A 6,211-nucleotide genomic window follows, 5' to 3' on the forward strand; every position below is an offset into this window, starting at 1 on the left:
GTCTCGTCTCATGGTGTCTTTCTTTCTTTATGTCTTCCCTTTTTTCACCTCAGTCTCTCTTTTTCAGTATTTCTCTCTCTCTCTTGTTCTGTCTCTTTTTTTCCCACTTTTTTATCCTTTTTTCTTTGTTTGTTTCATTCTTTCTCACTCTCTGTCTCTTCTCAAAGTGTCTTTGTTTCTTTCTTTGTTTCTTTGTTTCTTGCTTTGTTTCTTGCTTTCTTGCTTGCTTTCTTTCTTGCTTTCTTGATTTCTTGCTTGCTTGCTTTCTTGCTTTCTTTCCGCTTATTTTCATCTCTGTCTCTCTCTGTCTCTGCGGCCCCACCCCACCCCCTAATTCATTATTTTCTTTTTAATTTACTGGTCCCCCGATTTAGGAATCTGGTGGCGTTCCTAATGTTGTGACAATGTGGTCAAGCATTCATGCAGCAGGGGGCAGTGTTGGTCCTGTCTCTAACGCACTCTCATCGCTTTTCTCGTTGCCTGTGCGTGTGTGAGCGCGCATGATTGATCTCAATAACATCTCTCTTTTCTCCTCCATCTCACTTTTACTCTTCCTTTTATCACGTCTCTGTGGTGTCTTTAAAAAGCCTCCGCGGGGTCCTTAAAGGATCATTGTGCTCTTTTGAAGGCCGTCTTGCTGCAAGGCGAAACGGGAACCCCGGCAAGGCCTAAACGGGAGAACACCACTGACTCCCAGTCCATCCCTTTCAATCCGACATCCTCCTTTACGAGACATATTGATCGAATGAGGAACGCCATCCGTTGGGCCGGAATGGCGGGCGATTGGGTTTCTACAGCAGGTGTTTCTAAAGTCCGGCCCGGGGGCCAGTTATGGCCCATGATGCAATTTTTACCGGCCCATGGCCTCTGTCATCAAATTCATTAGTAAATCAAATCAATAGTTAGTCAAGTCATGTCTATTTTATAGCCCTTAATCACAAAGAGTCTCAAAGGGCCGCACAGATCAAAGACTATTGCAAACTACAGACTTTTATGACACCATTCCCTCATCTAAAACCTACAAGAGGGCAAATAAATCACACACATTATCAACATAAAATATAGGTTATTCATATGCTATAGAGTAAAAGTGTGTTTAAGCTTAGATTTAAACATTTGCACTGAGGTTGCGGATCGAATCTCAGGGGGAAGAGCATTCCCGGATGGAGAACGCTCTCGAATCTGCGGATCTCTTCCTGGCTCTTGGGATCACAAGTAGACCGGCGTGTTCAGAGCGAAGGCTCCGGACCGGAACATAGGGGGCAATTAAATCTGAAAAATATGAGAGAGCAAGTCCATGCATGATTTTGTATAATACCAACAAAACCTTAAAATCACATCTTAAGCTAAGAAGGAGCCAATGCAGGTTAGCATTGTACACTTTGTAATTTGTACAAAAATAAATGCACTATTTAACCAGGTGATGGCAGAAGCAGTTGCCCTTGACTTTCTGTGAGAATTTTGGCTCACCCCATTTCCATATCAATAAAAAAGGAAAGTTGACTGTGAGGATTGCCGCTTCCAGGATAAGTGGAAATTGGGTGAAGAAGCCCTCCAATTCCAACCCCTAATGCTGAGCGCCAAGCAGGGAGGTAATGTTTACCAATGTTGTAAGTCTTTGCTATGACCCGGCTGAGGCCCGAACCTGGGACCCCCCCACTCCTGAGGCGGGCACCCAATCCTAAGACCACCGAACTGGTGCGTCTGCTTAATGTTCCAATAGACTGTTTTCATACAATATCATGTGAAAAGACAGTGCAAGATGAAACATGCCGACTGCAAAAAGGTAACTGGAAATAAACGCAGTGAAAAGGTGAGGAACTGGAAGCTGTTTTAATGGCACAGCAGCGCTTTTTCATGAGACCATGCTGGTCAAATGAAGATGCTACAAAGGCAAGCTACGAGGTCAAGAAACTGATTGCCAAGCACTGCAAACCTTTCGCCTTATGTATGAAAAATATAAGACATGGGGGGGTGCGCTTATAATCCAGTGCGCCTTACAGTGCGTGAAATACCCTTTTTGTTTTTTTTTGTTTTTGTACCCACTTTTGTGTTTTCGTCATTGGAATACTTTCTAATTTTAGCTCAAGAGGCTGCTCAAATTGTTAATAGTAAATGAGTAACAATTATAAATTGACCAGAACTATACAGTATTACTATTATTATTGGTGAAGGTCTATCTATGATAGTGTCTGGCAACTTCAACATTTGCCTTCGCTGTTCAGTTCTCAGTCAAAAAACAAGATTTTTTGGCTTGTTTTGGCCGCTGTCCCCACGTCGACCTTTTTCGCTCTTCTGCTAAACATGAAACGCTAATAACGCCATTAATCATTTCACTACGCGAGCGAGCTCAAAGTGAGCTGCTACGCGACATCGGGGGCCCCCCTCGAGTGACAACGCGGTCCCTGAAAGCTGGGAATTAATTGGCCTTTCATCTGGTGCTCAGAAGACGCTCAAAGATGAGAACGAGTCGTGTGAAAAGTTGAACGCCGCTATCGCGCGGGAACTGACAAAGGACGTTTAGCTACTGTACTTGTTTGAGGATGCCGACAAAGTGGGAAAATCGCTCAATCTGTTGAACGCTTTGAGTTAAAAACAAAGTGAAAGGTTTCTAGGGACATATGACAACAGAAGATATTGGAGCCCTGCATGCGACGCTACTTTTTGCATCAGGTGTGCCTCAAAAGATTGCCACAGCTATGTTGAATGAAGGAATCGCTTAAATGTTTAAACAAAGTGAAGTAGGCTACAAAATCTCAAAAACACAACCAACCAAAGAAATTACAGAAGATGATTGAAATTGATCAGTCCAAAAATGGTCACAAAGCCATTTCCAAGGCTGTAGAGCTCCATCAAACCACTGTCAGAGCCATTATTCTCAAATAAAGAAAACTGGACACAGTGGCTAACCTCTGCTGCCTCAGAACCAGGACAACTTCTGGTGTTTACCAGAAAATCCTGAAGGAAACCGTAGGTGACCGTAAGGCCATCCGTTTTTGCTTTCAAACTTAAGCACTCTTGGATCATGCAGCTGGACAACACAACGGCAAGTCGACCTCTGATTGGCTCGATAAACAAAATCAAGGTTCTGGAGTGGCCAATTCAAAATCTGGATGTAAGTCCTATTGAGATGCTGTAGTGTGAGCGTTAACTGTCAGTTCATGCTAGAAAACCCTCTGAAATGGCAGATTTGAAACCATTTTGCAAAGAAGAGTGGGCCAAAATTCCTCCACAGCGTTTTGAAAGACTCATTATCAATAATCGTCAATGTTTGTTCTCTGTTATCGCTGCCAAAGGTGGTCCCACTCGCTACTAGGTTCCAGGGGCTATTCCTTTTTCACCTAACACCAGGTACATTTTAATTTTTGTGCCTTAATACATAAAGACAATATTTGAGAACGGCTTTTTGTTTTTCCATTGACAGAACCAGAACAGGAAGAGGACCCAGATTCGTAACATTTCTCACACAAGCTTTATTTTACGGGAGTAGGGCAGTCATGCACGTTAACACAAACGCCAGTGATTCGGTGATCGCTGGGTGGAAGAAATAAGGCAGAAGTCTGGCGTGGAACAACATGAAGCCAGAGGTCGACGAGATCAGTACCAGTTATACGAGCAGATACCGGATAGATGGGGTCGATATCGGACAGGATGGGACAGACAGGATTGACATCAAATACAGGAGACTGGAGACAGATATCAGACAGGACGAGACAGACGGGATTGAAACCAGACACTGGAGACTGGAGTTCAATATCAATCAGGACGAGATAAACGGGGACGATACCCGATACTGGAGATTGTAGCAAGTTATCAGACAGGACGAGACGGACTGGATCGATACCAAACTCTAGAGACTGGAGTCAGATATCAAACAGGGCGAGGTAGACAGGATCGATACCGTACAGAGTCAAAACACACATCTTGCGGGTGCAGAGGTTTGTTGACGGACTGATCAAAGGTGAGTGAGAGCACTGAGCTTGAATAGGAAGGAAGCCAATCAGTCAACGAGCTGTAGCTGGCCTAAAACGGGCGGGGCCAATTGGGGGCAACCGTGACATCCCTGGGTTGTCTCTGGGTGATATCAAAAATGGTTTGATGAATCGAAATCTTTGTGAGTAAAAACCCAGAAATCAGGAAGGGGGCAAATACTTTCTCACAGCACTGTGCGTCGTAGTATCAAGTTATTCACTGTAAAACACTTCAATCCCAAAAAACATAATGAAGTTCAACATGTAGTCATTGAGAAACAAGTAATGCTAAAATGTACTAAAGCAAACAACATGTTCGGCCATTATTGCATACTTTGAATGAATGAATGAAATTTCATGAGAAAAAAACAAAAAACAACAAGTCAAAAAAAACCCTAAAAACAATGTTAATGTCCAAAAGGAATAGGAAGAAGCGTATACTTATGCGATCCTACCTCTAATTTAAGAACTACATGTATATTACCGTTATCTCTCGAACAGCTGTCATAACCTGCACCCTCATTACCGCGTTCCCCATAGTTATCAATTTGCAAACGTACCTTCATCTAAACGTGCACGATAGTACGTGACAAATACATCAGACACTTCTAAAGCTCCTCTGTTGGTTACGTGCACTCTTTAATGAGCCTCCTCGCAAAGATGGAAGCTCACGCTAGCTGAAATCCCCACAAAGTGCTAGAGATTACTGTTATAGATGACTTATATACTCAGTTAGCCCAGTTAATTATTCACGAGGTTAAATATTTGAAGAGGACATTAAGGCTTCGCATCCCGACAAAAAGAGCTATTGTGCAGATTGTGGACCGACTATAATACACAGCGGTAGTATCAATCTACACTTTAATAATACTTTACTGTTTGAGCAGATTTATAGTATATTTGCATTGAAACTTTGTTTGAGAACTTTTAATGGCGAGTGAGCTAAGCCTTGCGTCATTTGCCACAGAAAGAGAAAATGTTTTCCTTAGATGTGGGGAGCGAACGTCTTTTTTTGCTTTTTCGGAACCTTTCTTACGTAACGGCGTTATTTCTTCCGTATCATCGCTGACTTTCAAAAGTGGTGCCCAACTTTGAATACATTGAAGAAACCACCAGCTGTCGTGAGTCTACTTTGCTCTGTATATGTCATTGATTGTAACTCTTATTTCGTCCATGGGGCAGCGCACGTCAATTTGGTGGTGTATATGGTATATGACCCGTAAGTGCAAAAGGATTTTGGACCGCTGGGCTAAGCTGCACTACGCAAATTTTTTGTTGTTGCTAACGCCAAGTTCGATTGTCTTTTATGTTGAGGAACAAGATATGATATACTGTACTACTTTGAGAAGGGGTAGGATGCTCTTGTTGTCTGGATACGTGATGGCAGCAGTACAGAATGTCTCATTGGTCTCAGGTTCTTAGATTTACACACTTTGTGGTGAATTTTATTGTTGAACTCATTACTTTCGTTGTGTAAAATCTTTCAAGTCCAGTAGCATATGTCTACTTGACAAGTTATCTGACTTAAGACTGTGGTTTCTGCTACAGAGTGAAACTGACTTCCTAGTGTTTATTATTGACTTTTGTTGTGAAGAAAATATTTGAAGTTCAGTTGCCAATGTCTACTTGACCAGTTATATCAGGCTGTGAGAGTGACTGACTTTATATGATTTACTGTTGATTGTTATTTATTTGAGCTTTTACTGTTTTTTTGGTTACACTTCAAGTGGTGAGGTGCAATAAATATGACAAGGTTCTCGAACACGACTACCTTTCTCTTCTCTATTCAACAGACTCGAATGCTGCTCAGAAAATTTCAAATTTTTGACATAAAACAACATTTTTTCAAAGTAATAGTTACTTTCCGCGGTAACTAGTTAGTTTCCCGATAGAGTAATTCAGTTACTAACTCAGTTACTTTCTGAAAGTAGTAGTGTGTGACAAGAACTATTTTTTTTAAAGTAACATGCTCAAGACTGCTTTTTAAGGGGTGGGTAAATAAATATGCCCCAAAATACAGATCTCGATTTTTCTTTCCAAATGATTTTTTTAAACCTATATTTTTGGTTAATTCCTGACCATGTAAACTAAAATATGCCTTCAGCACAGGTTTAGATTTGTATGGTGAAAACATGCAAATTTGTATCAAATGTGCAAGGAGTTAAATAGTCCTCAAAAATATACAAAACACAAAACATTTCTCCTCAATGCATTCTATTTAAAAGTGTCTGTCTTGTAGT

Source organism: Urocampus carinirostris, chromosome 2 (genome assembly GCF_059441175.1).
Source record: "Urocampus carinirostris isolate Australia breed hairy pipefish chromosome 2, RoL_Ucar_1.0, whole genome shotgun sequence".
Classification (NCBI taxonomy): Eukaryota; Metazoa; Chordata; class Actinopteri; order Syngnathiformes; family Syngnathidae; genus Urocampus; species Urocampus carinirostris.